The sequence below is a fragment of the Pinus tabuliformis genome, chromosome X (genome assembly GCF_031772625.1).
Source record: "Pinus tabuliformis cultivar Carrire ecotype Pingquan chromosome X, CPIR1, whole genome shotgun sequence".
NCBI lineage: Eukaryota > Viridiplantae > Streptophyta > Pinopsida > Pinales > Pinaceae > Pinus > Pinus tabuliformis.
In genome coordinates this window covers 336,651,201-336,674,131 of record NC_142308.1, presented here as the reverse complement: position 1 = coordinate 336,674,131, position 22,931 = coordinate 336,651,201, and the positions used below count along the sequence as shown (strand labels likewise).

The 22,931-nt window shown below is 37.1% G+C and overlaps 1 pseudogene; it reads right to left on the bottom strand.

Moving 5' to 3' along the window:
- LOC149139834 (sucrose synthase 4-like) overlaps positions 1-22,931 on the bottom strand; it is a 39,633-nt pseudogene that overhangs the window by 14,314 nt on the left and 2,388 nt on the right.

Sequence of the window (22,931 nt, the reverse complement as noted above, 5' to 3'; positions counted from 1 at the left end):
TTAAACCCGCATCTAAACTGTATCAGGTCCGCTCCTCATGACATCACTGATGGCCAATAGGCTGATCCTCCACTGCTCCGATGAATTGGATGAAATGTTATATTAAGCCATGTTATAATTTTGCATTGCGTCCGCAACTTTCATCGCAATCGGCGCTTGGGTGTGGCACAACTTCATAACATATGTGATTGTGATGGATGCGATAAGCATTGAACCATGTTTATATGCCTAACGGGTCTGCAGCTTTCATCGCTATCAACAATCGCAACATATCGGCAGTCACCAATGGCCGGTGGCCGATGGACGCGATAACACATTAAGCCAAATCACAATATAGCATCGGGTCCGCTCTTACAATCGCAATCGGCATAACATAGCCAATTCCCCGATACCCGGACGCGATATTATTTTAAATTGTTTTAATAACTCCGTCGGGTCCATACCTCTATCGCAATTGGTGTTTGCCCTTGACTGTCGTCCGATGCGATATCGCTATCGGCGATCGCAAGTCGCACAGGGTCACTTAACAATGTAATTACCTTCGCTCCGAAATCTCGATGCGATAATCGCTATCGGCAATCGCAAGTAAAGGGCCGCTTAACATTGTATGACTTTCCTCGCGAAGTCCTGATGCGATATTGTGTGCCAGACCCGATAGGACTTAACACTCCCGTCCATAAACAAATTCAAGTCCACTTTCTGCCTCCGATAGTGTATTTGCCTATGTACACGCCTTAGCCTCCGTTTGCGCCTTCGATAGTGTTAAACACATATATGCATAGTTTTTGTTGCCGATGGTTTTATGGACTCCCGATAGCTCTGTGTGCTCCTCTTCTTTGGCATATATATATATATATATATATATATATATATATATATATATATATATATATATATATATATATATATGGCTCCATCTCCTTCGCTTGGTGGCTCTGTCTATATATTACTCCATTTTCTCTATATTGCTCTGTTTTCTCTGCTCCTGATAGGCTCCCGATAGATGTGTATGCTCCTCTTCTTTGACATCTATATGGCATATATATATATTATATATATATATATAATATATATAATATTATATATATATATATAGATATATTGCTCCTCTTGGCTCCTCTTGCTCCTCTTGCTCCTCTGGCTTGGTAGTGTCTTCCAAAGACCTCCTTGCATATGTGAATGCCTCTCTTGCTCTAATATCTGCTCTGCATCCCATGTATTATGTCACATCTGATATCTCTTCTGTAGATTCATCTGATTGTATATAAGTGAGATGTTATTCTATCAGTGGTTTGCCATCAAGTACAACACATGCATCATAATGCCAACATCCCTAATGTGAAGTCGTAATTAGACCTCATAGTGTTTGGTGTATGAAGCGCATCTGAAATATCATACCAGCTGCCATATATCTCAAACAGATGACTTGGCTCTAACTGTCATCATGAGAAAGGGATGCAATGGTGTCTCAGAAAAGTAAGTGAGGTGTGATTTGTTAATGTTCAGTTGCAACTCTATCGACGTTCTTCTACTATGGAGAGGGGAGAAAAGTGCGCCTCTGAGTAAGAGGTAATAGTACCACCCAATAAGAGACACACATGAACCACAAAGATCCATCTAACATCCAGCAAAATAGTCCACAGTGCATGTGATGATCATTACAACCAAAAAACAAAGAAAGATTTGTCTAATATTCCACAGAAGAGTCTTCAAGGATGGGACAATGATAACAACCATTACAATGCATATCAATAAGATAAGTACTAAAATAACAAAATTATTTAAGCCATATTAACACATGTGAAAGAAAACATGAAATAAAACCATCCAAAAAATAGTCTTACAAACATTCATAAAATAGTCTTACAAACATTCATAGTCCATGCATGAAGAAGATTCCAGCCTTGAAGGCTTTTGTTATCCAGTAAAAGTTACAAGACACATGTTTACAATGTACATCACTAGCCCTAGTGGTGGGATATTAGAGCCACTCCTTTCTCCTCAAAGAACTAGTTGATCTCTCTAATGCCTTGCAGTAGGAGCCAAGGTGAAAATTCATTTTCTCATACAATGAGGGAGTATATGTAACCAAGGGTGATTCTTTGACTAACCTCATGACTTTTTGACTTCCTATGACTTTCTAACTGACGTGAATCTTCACATTCCATGTGTGTCCTTTAGACTTCCACTTTAGAATACATTTGAATACAATATACATGTTTCACATAAGTGATGTGGCATATTACCACTCATGACATGGCATGACATTACACTGCTGACATAAATTGATTGGCAATGTTGTTATAGACATTTTTGTGCCTTACAGCATTGAGCATGAAATGTCCATAATCTAAGGGATCCAAATTCCCTAAACATGTTGTTCCTACCCCTAGATGAACAAGGCTAACAAACCACAACAATTCACATAAGTTCTCCACCAGAAACTGCTCAAAAAAAAGTCAATTCAGGATCATTTCAGTGACTACACTAGCTGTTTGCGCTGAATGTCAAATCCAACACTGGCTACCTGTGCTGAATGTCAAAGGCAACACTGGCTACCTGCGCTGAGCAAGAGTGGACATGTGGCAAGTTCATTTCTCAAGGTGTCAGAACCCAAGAAGCTTCCAAAATGACACTTGCCTCAGGGAATTCGACTGGTGATGAGTAAGAGGTTCCAAATCTCCAAGTGGAAGCAAGAACCTCCAAGTGGAATCAAGAACTGACAGAGGGAGAGGACACTAGTCAGATCTCAAGCTGACTCATCCTCTCTCCAAACATCTATATATGGATCTCTCCTCCATGAGATCTAGAGGCTGGAATTTTGTTATTGCAAAGAATTGTTGTTGGTTTGAAATCAGAATCATTGGGTGCTTAATGCTTTGAAGGGGGTGAAGATAGGAATTCCATTTGCTGGGAAGGAGATGCTGGATTGGATCCCTCTGGGTTGTATCTCTTCCTGAACCTTGTTATTCATCAATAAAGCTATCTTGGTTTCTCCTATATACTGATGTATTTTTTATGTATGATTGCATTAGTATGTTTAGTTTATTTCTATATCCTGAACTAGTTATGAATATGAATCCATGTCTTGTGTAGTGTTCTCTTCTTGTGATCTTCAGAAACCTCTTGAAGCTGGGCGAGCGAGAAGACAAGTAGCTGGGAACTCTCCAAGAGAAGAGAGACCGGATCGAGGGACAAACGGAAGACACCGGTTAGTCCATCTATCTCTATTCATTCTCAATTCATAAAGGAAGAATACTAGAATAGCTGTCTCTGTTTGTTGCTAAGGCACTGTCACACCTTAGGTGGATAGGATCGTCCTGCATAGGCATTTTTCCCCACAACAAATTGGCGAATCTGCTGGGGAGATCTGTTTAGTCATTTTATTTGTGTTTCCATCATTATTTGTTTCATAGACTCGACAGCAACAATCGAACTGCATCTGCTATTCCCGGATGCAAAGTAGACAGTTGCTGCTTTGATGCAATCCCTAGACTTGTCTATGATCTGAACAATGGACTCACAAATGATTTGATGATCCTTTGTGATAGATCTTAGTACCCCCTCAAAGCATCCCTTTGATTACACCTTGCTTGTCGCTTTTATTTGGCCTGAAACAGTAGATTAAATAGCAATTTGTGACCCAGAACCAGTGAGAAACGAGAGTTTCTCCTTCAGTGCAGACCCAGTGAAGGGATTCTGCATTTCAACGCAGGTCCCGTGAAGGCTACCTGCGCTGAATGTCAAAACCCCTGTGTTGAGGTTGCGCTGAACCAGTTTGCCCTTGTGCAGCTGGGGTTCTCTGCTATATTTTTCCTTGTTTTGATCTCTGATTTTTGCAGCCTGTAACCAACATAGGTACCAGTCTGATAACTCCTTTTCTCTGCTTAAATTCCGCCTCCTTTTGTACAAAAAAACTGTGAGTGTTTTTATGTGTTTGTGGCATCATTTGCAGTTTTCCTTTGCAAATAGTCATCCTGTAGCCCTTAATTCAGATCTGTTGATTGTGATCTTAGAAGAGAGTTCATTGGCTATTTGCAGTTGATTATACATTTACTCTTGCTTATTGGTTTGAGTTTGTCTCTTTTAAGTGTAGAAACAAGTATTCATTTCGAAAATCGTTAAGTGTTGTAATCTCTTCTACCCTCTCTGATTTCGAAAAAGTAAACTTGTTTGTACTTGTCATTTAAAAGCAAATTCAAAGTTTGTACAAAAAGCTTTCTTTGTAGGCATCAATACTAAGAAAGGGGAAAACAAACACCTGCATTGTGCATTTGCATCTTGATAGTTTGCATGTATGATTTAGGAAAAGTGCATTAGAGTGTGTTGATTGCTCTTTGAGAAAAGATGGTGTCTTTCTTTTCCCTTAGTAGCTAGGATTTTCAAAGTTGAAAAGATATAAAGCTTGCTTATCATCTTTAGACTGCATTTAGGAATTGTATCATACATCTCGTCGTGAACCTTGAAAGGAAAACTTCTAAAAATATCAACCTAAAATAAATTGAATGAACTTAACAACGCTTTGCAACATAACGCACAACATAGAGGTCTAGGCTAGAGACGTGTTCTGGCGTCGTAAAGCCTGGTGACTGTCGATCTCGTGGATGGTGGGTGATTCCTCCTGAGGGACGATAGCGCCAGTACAGATTGTGCTCCCACGTACCGTCGATAATATATTGGGAGACCCCTATAGGCATAAAACCTTTATCCTTAGGAAGCCGTGTCGGCCGCCCTACTGATCGCAATGCACTGAACACAGCATTCAGGAAGATTGATCGCCCGTACACTAAAAAGTATTCTGCAGTTTTGCGAAAAGTTTGGCACACCCTCTGCCTAGAACTCCAGAGCAGTTCCTTTTGGCCTTTTTCAGACTCTATAACGGAAAAAGTCCATCCGAGCATTTGTCACTTCGGGCTCGTTAAAACATCGAAGGAGACTAGAGTCATCTTTAGCTTTTTCTCGACTCTTTAAAATTGAAAAAGCAAGTTGTGTCTAAAGCGTCGTTAAAATTTATTTTAAACGGAACAATCACCCTTTATTCCTGCGTTGATCTTTAGGTTGAAAAAATGGAGCACACCAACCAAGGAATTCCCCTTGGTGGAAATCCTAGTCCCTTCTCCTCTTGGGGAGATGTTGGTGTGCCCCATATGGCCACATTGTCGCTTCCAGGACTGACAATTGGCCTGCCGGTCTGGCTCTTTTCAACCAATGTCGTTCAAACCACCACTATTCCTGAACAGTCAAGTCAACAGTTAGACCAGACCAGAGTTTCCCACCAGCCTTCTACTTCATCTAATTCTTCCTCTCCTCCTTCCTCTTCGCTTGACGGAACTGGTAAAACAAAAAACCAAGTTCCTAAGGAGAAGAAGGAAAAGAAGAAGAAAGAAAAGAAGAAGAAGGAGCCAAAAGCGACTGAGGGCAAACAAGTGTCGTCTGACAAAAATCCACACACAGCACTGACTAGGCCTAAATCGCCATGTGTCATATGCAAGGGAGACCACTTCCACAGAGATTGTCCCTGCATCCCTCGGATACTAAGGGACTGGTCTCCCCGTTTGCACAATTCGGTAGCATCAACCTCTGATAGCCATGTTGACTGCTCACCGTCAACTAGTGAAAGTGAAGTCCCAGGACAGAGAGGGAAAGCTAGATTTCCTTGAAAACTGTGTGAAGGCGACCATGCCATCCACCGTTGTCCCTTCTTAGATGAGGCTAAAAGAGTTCTGGAAGATCGCCCGATTTTACGAGCGCAACTTCCTCCTGGATATCAAAAACTCCTGCCAAGTCCTTCACTAGTTGAGAACCCGGCTGGCCCGCCTAGGTGGTCAGCCGAAGCACCTATCATTGAAGATGAACCATCTGGATCCACGCCTGACGAAAGTCAAAAGGTTGAGACGGCAGTTGACCCGGTTTTGCCTTCAGAGGCTCTATCTTCGAATGATACCATCACAGAGGAGAATAAAGACGACACCGTCCAAATTCTCTTCATCAACACAGACTCCGACGAACAAGGGGGCAATTTTCCCATTCCTTTATCGCAGGAAGGAACTTCGTCAGAGTCATACCCGGCCGTCTACTCGGTCCCACCACCAAGCAACCTAGTTGTCTCGTTCGACTGGAACCAACTAGGCAGACCCCGGTTGCCAGCAAGCATACCATTCAGAATTATCGTTCAAATATACAGAATGGTAATGGCTGGCACTATCATTGATGAGGGGGCATTTGTGAGTATCCTTTCCTCTATTGCTTGGAAAGCGCTTGGTTTCGCCAGCGCTTTTGCCTGAAATGAGAAATCTATCAGGCTTTGATAAAGGAACCAGTCGACCTTTAGGGATCCTCCCAATGTGCCCATAACATTGAAAGGGAAGACCGTTCAAATGAACGTGATGGTCGTTCAAGGACCCTTGGATTATAACCTACTCCTTGGACGAGACTATATATATTGCATGGGGGCCCTCGTCTCCTCACTCTTTAGAGTAATGTGTTTTCCGCATGAAGGAAGAGTGGTCAAGCTCGTGGACCAACTTTCATTTCCCGGATCACGCATCGCAAATAGTCATATACCATCCCTAAATGGTCTCTTCACGCAAGAAATGTCTCAACCCACGGTCCGTCCTCCTGATGAGCGCGAGTAATCTGGGAGGATATGACTGGAACCCAGGGGGCATGCGTCCTGGTCTGCTTCGGCAGGGAAACTTTGGGTATAGAGTAGGTTTCCGCGGGAAGAATATGACTAGTCTGTACCCCGCCATGCTGGAAGAGGGTTATTCTAGAATAAGATTCTTTTGTCAAAGTTATGTGTTTGGCACTAGGTCATCACCTTTGTCTATCTCGGTAGACACCGCGAAGAAGTGTTTTGTTTGAAAGATTAACGGAACAATCTTTGGGTAACCTGAAAGAGGTAGGCCTTTCCTGCTTAAACAAATGTTTTGGCGGACAAAGTAGAGGTAACCTTGAAACTCTGTTTTTACCTGGGGGCATGCAAACCTTTTGGAGTGCAAGCAAGGGGTGGCTATTTATTTTTTAAATTTTTAGGACCTCTAACCCTTTAAACTCGTAGGATTAGTCGTTTCTAAACTTGCATAAAGAAAGGATCCGGAACAAAGCTTAGTGAGATGAAGCTCCATAAAAAACAGAATCTTGATGAGACACTCTTATCATATGACTGGGTAATCGAGCAGTTTTAGCACACAGTTCATGCTCGTTAAAAAATAAACGCAAGATCCGAGCAGTTTTAACGGGGACTTCATGCTCATTAAAAAATAAACATAAGCGACGAGCAAGTGTTTCCACCAACTTTTAAGCTCATTTTAAAATAAAAAATGAACCTACCCGGTAAATAACCACTGTGAATGTAACCTTATCAGCCATTAAAGCCTTGGTCGTGTTTGCACCGTCACCTCCACTTTTCATTGGCCGATCGTTCACCTCCATATGATTGTTTACCCATTTTGAGGAACAGCTGCGAAGAGTGATTTCACCTAGCCATCCTTGTGACACTGTCGTGATTGGAAAATTCCAACCTGTACCTGGAATCAGCTGCTAACCCTGTTTATCACTCGTTCCTCAAAAGACGAGTCTTCTTTAAGCTCTTTTCATCTGACTCGTAAAATATGAAAAGATTGCCGAGTTTTGGCCTTCCAGCTCGTTAAAGAGATCGGAAGAGCTATCCCTCCTCTAGATTTTAATCTTTTTGGACCTGAGGGATTATTGCACAAAAAGATCGAGCGCTTGTTTTGTTCGGCTCGTTAAAACTATCAAAAACTCATCCCTTCTGTATTGTTTTATACTTTTTCGGACCTAAGGGATTAGATGACGAAAAAGGACTTTTGGAGTTAACTTTATGTACCTTTTCAGACTCTCTAAAAATGAAAAGGACCGAGTTATCCTTGTCGTTAGACTCGTTAAAATCATTAAATATCGAAAAACTTGTCTTTAGACGAGAACGATTTTCACTATCGCTAGGCTCGTTAAAACATAGCGATGGGCTTGCCCGAAGGGCAGGTTATAGAACAAGCATATGTTATCCTCCTCAAGCTTGACAAAAATAAAGAGGTACTGGTCAGCAATGACTGGGGAAAAATTGGGAGAAACTTAAGAAAACTTTGATGGTAGCAAGTCGCTCTTGAACATGACACTTTTCCTCCGTACCACAATCGGGTTGGGTTGTTTCATTCACGGTCACATCCATGGTCTCGCCATACCATCCATATTTGGGGTAATGCTACCAATCCATCGCATCAGTGTCGCCATATGTTCAAGAGAAGTCGTTCAGAAAAGTCAACCGTGTCCCATCCACTGCCATACATTATCCTTCATCCTTTCATGACCGCCACCCTGAATCATATGTCACAGATCGTTTTCACCTCCATCAAAATCATTAGCTTCATTCCGTGTCACTGATGTGGGATTCATTAAGGCCCTCCTTTGATGGATCGCTTCTTGTCGACATCAGCTCATTATCCAAGAAGTTGATCTAGGAACAACCCCTTCAGTACTTTGAAGCTTGCATGCCTCAATGGCAAGTTTCTCACTTCCGGCGACAGGTATACATCAATGACCTTCGACCGAAAGATTTTGCGTGGTGTTCGACGCCAAGTCCTTTATTCACACCACGTGAATTGTACTGCAGTACCTTGAGGGTCATTATCATTATCGGTGATTCCTCTCGCGCTTGTTAACGGTTTACATCATTGACCGGTAATCAAGCGATGTCTTTCCATGTTCGACTTCAAAACATTTCTCACATGGATCGACTTGTACTTAGAGTGAAGATCGAACGAGTTTGAAGACCCCGGATCTAGTTTCATCCATCCGGGCTGCGATATATATTCAGGGAAGATAAAGACATTGACATGTACATCATTGCAGCAGATAATCATCCTACTCAAAGGATGATAATTTCATCAAAATTATCAGTCTACCATCAGACGATTGTCTGTTCTATGTACAGAAAAATGAATTTATAAAGTTGAGCATGGGAATGCCCGCCTCAGCTAGATCATGAAAGCAGTATGAAAAATAATGTATTGTATTGTATCTTATTACAAGTCTCCTCCCAGCATTGGATGAACTTCGGATCCCCCTGATAAAGCATTTCACCCGATAAACAGCCTCATACTTTAGGGGGCAACTGTTATAGACATTTTTGTGCCTTACAGCATTGAGCATGAAATGTCCATAATCTAAGGGATCCAAAGTCCCTAAACATGTTGTTCCTACCCCTAGAGGAACAAGGCTAACAAACCACAGCAATTCACAGAAGTTCTCCACTAGAAACTGCTCAAAAACAAGTCAATTCAGGATCATTTCAGTGGCTACACTAGCTGTTTGCGCTGAATGTCAAATCCAACACTGCCTACCTGCACTGAATGTCAAAGGCAACACTGGCTACCTGCGTTGAGCGAGAGTGGACATGTGGTAAGTTCATTTCTCAAGGTGTCAGAACCCAGGAAGCTTCCAAAATGACACTTGCCTCAGGGAATTCGACTGGTGATGAGTAAGAGGTTCCAAATCTCCAAGTGAAAGCAAGAACCTCCAAGTGGAATCAAGAACTGACAGAGGGAGAGGACACTAGTCAGATCTCAAGCTGACTCATCCTCTCTCCAAACATCTATATATGGATCCCTCCTCCATGAGATCTAGAGGCTGGAATTTTGTTATTGCAAAGAATTGTTGTTGGTTTGAAATCGGAATCATTGGGTGCTTAATGCTTTGAAGGGGGTGAAGATAGGAATTCCATTTGCTGGGAAGGAGATGCTGGATTGGAGCCCTCTGGGTTGTATCTCTTCCTAAACCTTGTTATTCATCAATAAAGCTATCTTGGCTTCTCCTATATACTGATGTATTTTTGATGTATGATTGCATTAGTATGTTTAGTTTATTTCTAATCCTGAACTAGTTATGAATATGAATCCATGTCTTGTGTAGTGTTCTCTTCTTGTGATCTTGCAGAAACCTCTTGAAGCTGGGCGAGCGAGAAGACAAGTAGCTGGGAACTCTCCAAGAGAAGAGAGACCGGATTGAGGGACAAACGGAATACACCAGTTAGTCCATCTATCTCTCTTCATTCTTAATTCATAAAGGAACAATACTAGAATAGCTATCTCTGTTTGTTGCTAAGGCACTGTCACACCTTAGGTGGATAGGATCGTCCTGCATAGGCATTTTTCCCCACAACAAATGTGGCAATGTCAATTCATTGTTGCTGCTAAGTCCCAAATGTCTTCTTGAATATGATTCCTATTCACCTACACATGGCTTGGTGATGTAAAATCTTCAATGATATTTATTCTTGGGTAGTGGTCACAAACTTGGGTCCCTTTGCTTTTGCTCTATTGATTCCACCTATACCTCTAGTCAGTTTCATACATTTCCTTGTTTATTGTAGAATTTACTATCTTTAGCAATTGTTTCGGGTCCTGGACTTCTGTTGGAGTTTTGACCCCCTAAAAGACATTTTTTTGAGGTCCACACTAGGCCCACAGCCATAGGCTAGGGCATACCACAGATCCTATAATACTCAAATAGATATTTCTAGCAAGGTATTATACATGCCAAATAGAGATAATATGATCAAGTTATGACCCCTCGAAGTTGGCTACCCAACTAACCCCAACGGGGCCCACAAACTCTGGCGTTCCATCTCTTGGGGTTAGGATTATGTTTGTTTAGGGTTTTCCCTTGTTGTTCAATAATAAGTAGGCCCTTGAGCCTCATTGTAGCATAGTTTAGAGGAATGTAGCTGCCACATCTCTTCTCAGAGATAAGCTACCATCGCCTGACATAGCTTATTTCTATTATGTTTGTAAGCATATTTCAGTATTTGATATTAATGAAATAAAGTGTTATATTTTCTCCATCTCTGTATTTATGGTTATATCTATAATCTTTGGCATTCCTATTTAAGTTCAGATCAATGGTATGAGAGCATACTGCTCTTTCTCCTTTTTTCTTTTCATGTCCGCAATGAGGTCTAGATATAAGGAATTAGGGCTCGAACTAGTCGAACCTCTAGAAGACTAGCCTCACAAATCCCGACAGCCGCCCATGGTGGAAGAAAAGAAAGACAAGGGGGTAGGATATCCTTCCAAAATGTTGCTCAAAGAATCCCTTGAGCGACAGAGGAACGCGATGATGGAAAACTTTGCTAGATCCTTCAGCAACTAACCAAATGTGATGCATCTCCTTCCAGTAGCCACTCTGGAAGCGCCACACCCTTTAAGGTACAATTTAACATTGACATCACCATATTTTAAGGTCAAATAGATGTGGACGCCATAGATAAATGGTTAAATATGCTAGAAGAATATTTTTTTGGTCATGATTTTTTCGAGTCGGGAAAATATTACTTTTGCACTTCTCAAAACGCCCCCCACGTCAAGGACTAGTGGGAAACTAACTATGAGAAGAAGGATGGAAGTACACCCTCACTATTTTTAGCTGCACCCACTTGGAATTCATTCTGGGATACCATTAGGGAGTAGTACTACCCTGTCAGAGCTATGAGGATAAATACATAAAGTGGACCATGCAGTGGCAGGGAAGGGACCAAGACATGTTAGATTTTACCGATGTTTTTGATACCCTTCTCACGAAGTTGGGTATCAATGATTCTGAATGACATTTGGTACTCAAGTACTGTAGCTATTTACACAAGTACATCCAGGATGAGATAAAGTTCTTGGACATCTCCTTACTTTGCACGGCGTACTAATATGTTGTCAAGATTGAGAAAAACTTTAAACAGAAGAAGGGAGACTTTGGATCTTCGAATTCAAAGAAAGGAAAAGGTTTCCCCAAACCATAGAGAAAAGGATAATGCTAAGGCAGGAAAACCCTTGATAACCCACTGAAGCAATAACCAAAAAACAACACCACGAAGACAAATAAGGAAACAGGAAAATGGTGTGAGTGTTAGGCCAAGTAGTCACTGGTGGCCGAAATGAAGGCTTCCGAGTCAGATGCATTTTATGAATTTGAGTTAGAACATGACAAGGGTAATGACAAAGGGAAGCAGATCATTGATGCGGAGCCCAGTGCCACCATGGCCACCACCAAGATCCAAAAGAATGAGCCTTAAGATCCAGAGGAGGGGGAACTGTAATGACCCATTTCAATTTATAGGAAAAAAAATATTAGCATGTGTACGATGTATGCATATGATAGCTACATATGCATACATCGCATGCCTTGAAATAGTCTATTTATTAAATAATTATGAAAGTTGTTTAAGTACCTAAATTATGAAGAAGAGAAGTATTACCTAAAACTCGACACTCTCATAACATACATATTAAATATTTCATAAGTATAAGACTATAAAATAAAATTAATGCTCTCCATCCTCCTAATATAAATATTGATCACCATAATATTAAAGTTATAATTTAATAGATTATATATATATATATATATATATATATATATATATATATATATATATATTTTATACTTTATTTAAACATTATATTTAAAAGTTAAAAGTTAAAATCTATTTAAACATCATAAAAAGTATAAAATCTACATATCTCACATTCCAGCTACACGTAACCTTATGACTATCAAAACCAAATTTGTTGAGAGCGATGGAAGACGGCAGTGACCACCTAAAGATATCTAGACAAGAACACAGAGAACTGCAATGGGGAGGGGAAATTTTGAATTGAAAATTGGAATTTAGAACTGGAGATTTGAGTAATTTTTTTTAAGTTTTTGGGTATGGGGGGCCAGAGTGTTTCAATTACGAAGTATTTTGGAGCTGGGTACTGAGAATTGTGCCCAGTTTGGCTAGGAAGATTTTGTCATTTGGTAATGGGAGGAAATAGGAGCTACAACCACGCGAGATCGACTTCAAACTCGAAAGCCAAGTCTGTATATTTGAATTAAATTAATAACTAGTAAATTCTGATATAATTTCTGAAATAAATTTTGGTTTGGTCCTTACATTTTGGTATCAAAAAATTGTTTCAAACATCTCAGACCTTATACACCCTACACTAACTTTGTGTTTTTCCCCTATTGGATTTATGAAAATTCAGCCAGATCTAAACCCACCAAATCTAGGGGATGGAATTATCTCAGCATGGTTCCAAAGTCCAAGAAATGTTCTATCTTTCGCTACGGTCACTTTCACTATAGGAAAATACCTGCAAGCGTGAAATAAATTCGCACCATGGTAGCATGTCAGTTAATGACATCATAACTTCTCAATGCCTAAAATGCCACTATTGACGTATTTTTCTTTTTTTCATCCTTTCCCCTACATAAAATTAATAAACAACAAACACGATTTTGTCTCACTTATCATCCAAGAGGTCATTTGAATTTCTGTTTCCTTGACCAAGCACTGGATATCTGAGAATGTGAGGTTGTCTTGAGGTTTTATGGCGTATTTCAATATACTTAAAAGAATAGTATAGTAGTCGAAGGCTACATTTATAACCACCATTGAGAAAAGCGAAAGGGGATGTTAAAACCCTATGGAACGAAAGCCTCCAAGTTCAGTCAGTCGAAGTCTATTTCAACTTTCCAGTTTGTCAATTTCAAGGTCATATAAAAGTGGACAGAAGGAAAGATCATATTAATGTTTACAAGTCACCAAACCAGCCAAATGTAAGCTTGCGAAGAAAACATTTCAATGAACAAAGACAAAATATAGGTCAATCACAATCATGTATAAATGATAGGATTCGAGCCGTACATTCTGTCAACCAAAATAGATTGGCGTAAGGTCTTTATTTTGTGATTTCAAATACTTAGATCTTGCAGTAGTTCCACTAATAATTATACGTAATTGTTGGAGAGAGAATTAATTTAGAAAATGTAGCGGAACAATTCAAACATATTAATGTCTATTTGTCGCTTTTTCCAAAATACATAAGAATAGTGTCTCTGCATAGATTGAGTGTTTCGGTTGAGCAAATTAAGATTTTTGTGTCTATAATATAATATATATATATATATATATATATATATATATATATATATATGCCAAGTTTCCATCAAAACTATGGTGTTAATAGTTGATTTAGATTAACATGATTCCAAATAAATCTAATTATGTTTTCTTAAATAATAAATATTATAACATTTAAAAATTATATATAATAAAAATAAATAATAATTTTACTATATTATAGAATGTATATGTGGAAAATAGCTCTCCATGGAGCGCACTTTAGAAATGGCTCAAATTGATTAAAATGATTTGATTTGAAGTGGTTAAACTTTTTAATATATTTGCTTTTCATTTTTGGTAATGTTTTATAATAGATTTGTTTTTCATTATTTTTATTGTTTTATAATATTTTTAAAAATTTACATTTACTCCAAAAGCTCGATTCTGCAATCTAATTCATGAAAATTGTTCTGGTTTCCTTTCTTTTCCAACTCTAAACTCACAGCCTTATGTGATTCCCACGATAAGTCCAAGCTTGTTGGCGACTTCATAAATCAAAAAGGTAGAAGCAATTGTTAAAACGCAACGGGATATACCAACTAGGGCCATTAATTCAAAGGAGTACCAATACTTTATTTATAAAAAATTATAATCGTTTAAATAAATAAGAAATTATAATGGTTTAAATAAATATATTAAAATAATTTTCCTTTTAGTCCATTTCTAAAATGTCATCTTCCAAATTCAGAACTAAGATTTCATTTTAAAAACATAAACATGATTCAAGCATATCCAAAAGCATTATTTGTGATGGGCCACAGAAGGTAATGTTCGTTTTAAGAGATAAGGCTTTAGAATATAAATGAAGAAACATTTATATAAGTTTTGTAATTAATATGTTTTATTTTTTTATAATGGACGAATGACATTTATTAGACATTTTTATGTTTCATATATAAATGAAACGATGAAGATTCAAATATCGACTCTCTCTATATTCATTTGAACAATATGTTTCAAGTGGTACCATGGGGTTTTCGGTGTGCATATTTTAAATCAGGATTATTTATGGCCACATATGAAACACCACCTATATATATATATATCAATCAGGATTATTAATGGCCACAAATGAAACACCACCTTCATATATATATATATATATATCAATGAGAGAAAAGTTAAATTGTATTAATCAATAATTGTGTTTTATAAATACGGAGAATATTAAATTATTATTATTATTATTACTACTACAGAGAATACAAGTTCTTGACTTGTGTGTGGATGCCGTGGCAGGATATGGAACTGCTACACCTCGTCCGTGGTATCGGAGACTTTCAATCATGTTTATGGCACTTGGTGTATGTATTGATGGGTTTCAGCTTGTATGATTAGTTGCAGGGTCTATCATTGATGGTTGCAGATGTAAGAGTAGTTGTGGTGAAGTTTGATGATTTTAGTGTTGAAGCAAATGATGGATGGCATACGAGTCAACATAGTTTGACTTGTGTTGATGATGGAGTTGTTGCAGTGGATTAGTGGAGTGTTGTAGAGGCTATGGGGGCTTCTTTAGGACTTACTGATGATGATCAACTAGTTGAGAAAGTTTGGGAAGAATATGAGAAAAGGAAAGTTGTTTTTAGTCATCGTCTGCCACAGTCACGTGGAGCCAAGTCAGTGGGGTAGATGAAAGATCAAATTGCTGTCATGTAGGCCTATGGAAGCAAATGAAGAGTTCCAGTCGCATGGACGCTGTGTGGCGGGAGCGACCAAGTTTTTTCAGGAAAATTTCTCTACATTTCTCACGCTCATCAGGTGTTTTTATTTTCGGTGTCTTGTTCGGGACTCTTCATGTAAAGGTTGGAAAAAGGTTATTGTGCTTCTAGATGATGGTTGTAAGAGAATATTCATTGGTAAATGAAGTTAATGGCTTCATTAAGTCAAGAATCAATAAATTGAACCTCTTCCAGCATATGAACAAAGCTCCACTACATAATTGGAAGTAATTGTTTTAATCATTTCATAAGATTACAAATAGATGGAGATCATGAGTCTATTTGGTTGGTTCACTTGAGAAGAAAGTGTGATGGTTGTGTGAGATTGGAGAGTGTGAGTGAGTGAAGAGTGGTGTGTGCAAACTGTGTAGGAATTTATGCAAAATATCTTCAGTAGATCACAGTGATAGAAGATGGCAACAAAATTTTGTTTCAACCAAGATCTTATGCAGTAGTATGGTAAAATAGTAGGAAGGATTGTATATCATTTCCTTCATACTTTCTTATCATTTTTTCAATAGATTATTTTTTTGGATGTTGCATGTGTTGTTGATTGGGTTGTTGCAGTGATTGAGTGAGTGAGTTGTGCATATTTGTTTTGGTGAGATCCTTATATTGATTTGAGACTATATTGCTAGAGGTTGTTGTGTTTTTCTAGTTGAGAGATTCAGAGTCACTCCAATCTGAAATATTGTGAAATGAGGGTCACATAAAAGAGTCAGGTGTGTGCTCCGACAAAGACAGTATAGAGAAAAAATTTCTTCATAAGTCCAATGGGTGTCGGGAAAGGCTTGTTGATCAGATGGGTGTCCGTAGAGTCATAGATGAGGATCATAGTTCTCTATGATAATAGCCATTTATATATTCTATGTAATTGAATTGCTTGATGATTAATATAATTATTTGATCAACACAACAATAATAGGGTGGTTTTTTATCGGGAGAAGGTTTTTCCACGAGAAAAATATTATGTCTTATTGTGAATGTTTCTTTGGTTATTTCTCATGGTTCTCATATGTTTTGTTATATGATTTACTCTACAAATGGGTTAATGAAGATTGTGTTGTAGTAATTGAAAAGGATTTTAAAAGTTAAGAAAAACAATCACTACTTATTCACCTCCCCCTCTTAGTAGTGAATACATTTCCAACAATCCACTGTTCTCCAAATATGGGAAATTATTGCATAGTTGGGCGGGTGATGAATTCCCCGATAGATTGTTGGAGGTGATTGAGGGAAATTTGGTGGAGGATATTAGAAGGGAAGAAGATGATAAAGATCAAGAATCACAAGATGTAAGTTAATTTATTGGGCATGGAAATTTTGTGTTGTTGGCGAATATAGGTGATATGTGTTGCAAAGGGGATCCTCATGAACGATCAACCCTTAGAGAGGTTAAGGCATCTCTAGAGCAGTTGGTTGCCAAAATCCATAAGAGTTCAGAAATGGGTTGAAATGCCTTGGATAGGTGATGGACCAAACCATTTCGGAATGTGATTAGGACATTTTTGTGGAAGACGATAATTAGCTTACATTATATAAAATGATTAGTTTATATTATTTCATGTAATGTGGATTATATGAAATTGTTAGAGTATATCATTTTTAATTGTTATGGGTAGGGATAATTAAAAGTTGAAGTATTTTTTTCAATTTTTAAGAGTGGGTTAGATCTGGTTAAGTCGAGAGATATGCTATATTTAATTAGCATTCTATATTAATATGTGGTTAAGAGATTTACCTAATCAAAATCTCTATTTTATTATCACACACACATATAATGTAGGTGTGTTTTTAATTTTTTTAATTGAAATATAATTAATTTCTTCATCATTTCACTCAAATAAGTTATTTGAATGTGTCTTCCACTTTCAATATGAGAGCTAGGAATATGAATATTTTATTTTGGAAAATCTCTTTATAAACTAAGATATTTTTTTAGTCGTTAATAATAATGATTATTGAATAAAATATTTTCTTAACTCTTAAGAATAATAATCCTTCTAATACATGTTATAATATCAAGTGGAAAGATACCTTTATTAATAACAATTTTATAATATCATGTGGAAAGATGTCTTTGTTAATAAGAATTTTGTAATGTCAAGTGGAAAGATGTCTTTGTTAATAATAATTTTATAATGTCAAGTGGAAATATGTCATTGTTAATAACAATTTTATAAATAGTTTAAAGAGTACATTTTCTCCTCTCTATTTTATTTTATTTTGTATGCACATTATTATCACATTTTTTTAATTATTTTTTTAGTTGTTAAGAATAATTATTATTAAATAAAATTTATAGTAAATTAAAGATTATGTGTTAGTTTTGGGATTTATGTATAGTTAATGGTTTAGAATTTGTTTTTTATAAATTTATTTTATTAGTGTAATTGATGTGTTATATTTTCCCTTTCTTATGTTGAAATTCTAAAAATTATACAATAGAATATGATTTTTTGCTAGATAATTGCTTCCTAATGATTTCCTACCAGTATTTTATGCCACTACTATCATTGAATAATTACACTTAAGAAAATATCAATAGTAAATGGAATGGAAACAGTAAAGATAATATAAATACAACCATGCACAACAAAGTCAACAAATTTATCTAAGGAAACCCAACCTTGGAAGAAAACCCAACAACTTTTATTTATGAGAAATTATTCTTTAGTAAGGTTTACAAATCAACAATTTGTCTAAAAATTTGTGCCAATATACAAGCCCAAATAGTAGTCAAACTTGGTCAAAATAGCAACAAGCTAATGCATGTCAACTAGCGAGAATAACCAGAATTCAATGTTGGTCAACTCAGCTTTGTCAAATAGGCATGAAATCAGCTTTGGCCCTACGGTCAACTATGGTTGATGACCTGCAGTGTGCAGTAAAGCAAATTCAGTTAATGTCTATTTAAATTATTTCAAGAAAAGGTCAAATTAACTCAATTAATGCCCATTCAAACTCATCCTTCTTGTTCACATGTGAAACTGTCCAAGAATGATGAAGAAAGATGATGAATTACACTTGCTAGGTTATGAAATGAGACATCACTTCTTCTTATTTATACTTGTCAAACGAGGGTGTGACAACCCAAGAGACACCTATTCATAGGTTGGCCAAGTTGAATTCTTCCTAGGCTAACTTGTCCTTTTAATGTAAAAAAATTTCTAATTCATCTAGGCCGACTTGGATACCCTCTAGCAAAGAAAGAATACATCTCGATGTTACAAAAAAAAATCAATGCTCCCTCTTAATGAGGGAGGTATTCTCCTTAACTGAATATAAATTTTCGCTTAGCTGAAATTTTTCCTCCACAGTAAAATTCATGAGCTTACTTTGTTAATGTAGTGGCTCCCCACATGCACTATAAAGATATAGATCACTCCATCCTAAAGCAGGAAATGTGAGTATCCATCACTATTCACCCCCATTAGAGAACTTTTGAGGTCTAAAGCGGGCCTCCTAAGAAAAATGTACAACCAAAATAAAATTTATAAGAACCAATAGGATTTAAGATGATGATGTCAACCATGGGGGATGATTCACCATTTTGGACTAAAAAGGTAAAAAGATTAAAAAATAATAAAATAAGCAAACTACTTTTGCAATTTGTATTTTCAACTTATCTCCCTAAGGTTTTACTCAAATTTGGAGTAGAAGTACTTGTTGGATGCAAAATTTAATTCCTCATGTACGGAGTGCCCATGTTACATACCTTTGATGGACCCTGCTACACGAAAAATGAGAAATGCATGAAAAATGTTATTGCAATCACATTTTTTCATGTATTTCTCATTTTTCATGTAGCAGGGTCCATCAAAATTATGAAACATGGGTATTCCTTGGATGGGGAATCAAATTTTGCATCCAAAAAGTGTTTCCACTCGAAATTTGAGTAAACCCATAGGGCGATAAGTTGAAAATACGAGTTGAAAAAGTAGCTTTTTATTTTTTCCCTCTAAAATTTGATGATGTAATCCAATATTATTTTATTATTTCCACTATTATTTTATAATTTCCTTAGGAGGCCCATTCTAGACCTCAAAATTCCCCTAATGTAGAAAAATCTACATGGCTCCATGGGTAAATGTATTAATCTCCCCTAGTCAAATCAATATGACCAAACCAAATTAGCATGGCTATCTAGGAGAAATTCTACCCCTGGGCCATCCACCCTTGGCTAAATCAGCATGGCTGAGCCAAATCAACATGGCTCCTAAGGTGAATGTATAAATCTCCCCTAGTCAATCAACATGACCCAACCAAATCAACATGGCTTCTCAGGAGAAAGTTTTCCCTATTCAGAAAGTTGCAGAAACATCAACACTTCATCTCAATGATGTAGGTGTTTTTCATCACACCAAGCTTGTCTCCGAAGTATACAAACATTGTTTTGGACAAAGGATTCTTGAGAATATCCTTAATCTACACATTTGTGGATATATACTGGAGTTTCAGTACTTACTTTTGTACCATGTATTGAATGAAGTGATTTGATCTCAATATGCTTTGACCTATCATGAAAAATTGAATTCTCTGAAATCTTGAAATTGCTTTGATTACCACAAAGTATCAAGGTTGTCTCTAGGTCTTGATAAAGCAATGTCACAAGTAGCTTTTGAAGACATACTGCTTCATCACTTGTGGCACTAGCTGCAATATACTCTTCTTATGCTATATTGAGTGTGATAGAAGTTTGATTCTTGCTAAACCAAGATATCATAGCTAATTCCAAGATAAAGTAGCACCCTTAGGTGTTATTTCTATCCTATGCACTCCCAATTCAATCTAAATCTTTATATCCCTTCAGCCTCATTTGAGCACCTGAGACATATCTCAAACCATATCCAATTGTACCACCATTAGAGAAATGTTGAGGTAAAAAATGGGCCTCAAATAAAAATGTACAAAAAAAATCATCTTTATAAGAACCAATAGGATTCAATATCATGATGTCAACCATGGGGAATGATTCACCATCTTTGGAGTAAAAAGGTAAAAGGATAAAAATAAAATAAAATAAAAATAAACTTTTTTTTTCAACTTGTAGTTTCAACTTATCTCTCTACAACTTTACTCAAATTTTGAGCAGGAGCCTTGGTTGGATGCGAAATTTGATTTTTCATCCAAGGGTTACCTATGTCGCATACCTTCAATGGACCCTACTACACGAAAAATTTGAAATGCATGAAAATGTGATTTGATATGGTCGAGAAAGGTTCATTATGGTCAACAAATGGTTGACCATAATTTTACATGTTTGACTATCGTTTACTATGATAGATTATGGTTGGCTATGGTTCAGCATGATTGACCAAGGTTGACCATGCTAACTATGAATGATCATGGTTAAAAATGAATAATCATGGGAGATTATGGTGGACCATGTTGGACCTTATTGGCTATGTTTAATCATGTCTAACCATGTTTGACCATGTAGATTATGTATGCCATGTTAAACCCTATTTGACCATGGTTGGTCATGGTTGACTATGGTTGCCTTTGTTTACATTCGAGAGTTTCTAGTTTAGAATGGTTGAAAATTATTCCCATGTTAACCATGGTTAACTAAGGTAGAGAAAGATTGACTACACTGGACAATGGTTGACTATGGTAGACCATGGCCAACTTTGGAAGACTATGTTGACTAGGGTTCAAAATCAAACAAATCATATATGTTCAAAAAGGCTCTACCATGTCCAAGAAGTGTTAAGCTAAAATTAACCTTAAAAATTATTAATTTTAATTTAAGTTTAATTATTTTTTAAAGTTTTAGGAGTTAGTTAGCTCTAGTTAAATTGAGATATAAGCTTTATTTAATTAACATTCTATATTAATACGTGGTTAAGCGATTTAATTAATCAATATAGTTGTTAGGATATTCCGACACATAGGAAATATTTATGTATAACTTGGTCTAGTGTAGAGTTAGGTAAATTGTGTTTCTTTACTATGTACTTTTGTAACTTACAATCTGACAGTCATGATATGTTATAAAAATGAAGTGATCTGATGGTTCATTCTCTCCTCCGTATTATCGACACTTGATCCATGGCTTAACACCCACCCGATTGGTCCATGATATCTATTTAAAGAGCATGGAGCGTCATTTGTAGGGTGACCATTCATGAGAGAAGCTTATGTAAATGTTCTTTCTTTTACATTAATAAATTGCCTGAAGTGGTCATGTTGGCTCAGGTCATGGACTGTTTCCCTCTTTGATGGTTTTAACCATGTCAATAATATTGGTGTATTGATTTGTGATCTGTTTGTGAGCGGTTTCCTTTGGTGTTCTATCTAAGGAACTTACCCTACAAATTCCTACATGGTGTCAGAGCTATTTGAGGGTCGCATTCATTGGTGATCCAAATCTGAAGCCGGTACAATTGCATCCGACTATCATTTCCTAGATCTATTGCTTCTGACCACTTTTGGGCCTAGAAGACTTCTATATTGTGTTAGGATCATATGTTCCATTGAGGAACCCATTTCGTTTCATGCAAAAAGGTTGTTGATAGCCCTAGCTACATCACTTTTAAGATCTGGAGGTATATAGTTTTAGTTATTTATCTCTCTGTTTATTTCGGTTTATTTATCTCTTTGTTTTTTATTACCGAATCTATACCTTTCATTTATGTGTATGCTCTTTGCCCCGTGACTCTATGTGATCTAGGAAAATCAGAAACATAAAGGAAGGATTTTTCTCATGTCTATGCTCTTTTCTGTCGCACCTTAGTGTGATCTCAGAAGATCATAAAAATTGAGGAAAATATTTAGTTTCCTACAAAAGCTAACTTCAAGCCATAAGGTTTGTTTTTTTTTTGTATGTCCATGCTCGGTTGTGTGGTTTCTTGTTTTGTAGGAAAATAGGGTTATTTCAAGTAAGCACGCACCCCAAAGCTTTAGTGACTAAGAAAAAAATCCCCTTCCTCTTTTCCAAAAATTACTAACCTTTTAAGCTATCTCACTTAGTCCAAAGTTACTTTATGAGAATAGAGGTCTTGAGTTCAAGTCTTTCTTTCTGTTGAGTTACTTTTCTTCAAAAAGCCATAACTTCTTCATCTAGAAGCCGTTTTCAAAGCCATTTTTTTTAATTGGCCTAATTTTCCAATATCTTTCCATTGGAACACTTAGTTTCAGAATATTCATCTTCAATTTCTGTTAAAATGGAAAGTCCATGCCAAATTATTCTTGACAGCACCAACTACTTTCAATGGGTGTCCTACATGGAGGATTTACTTAGAAGTAAA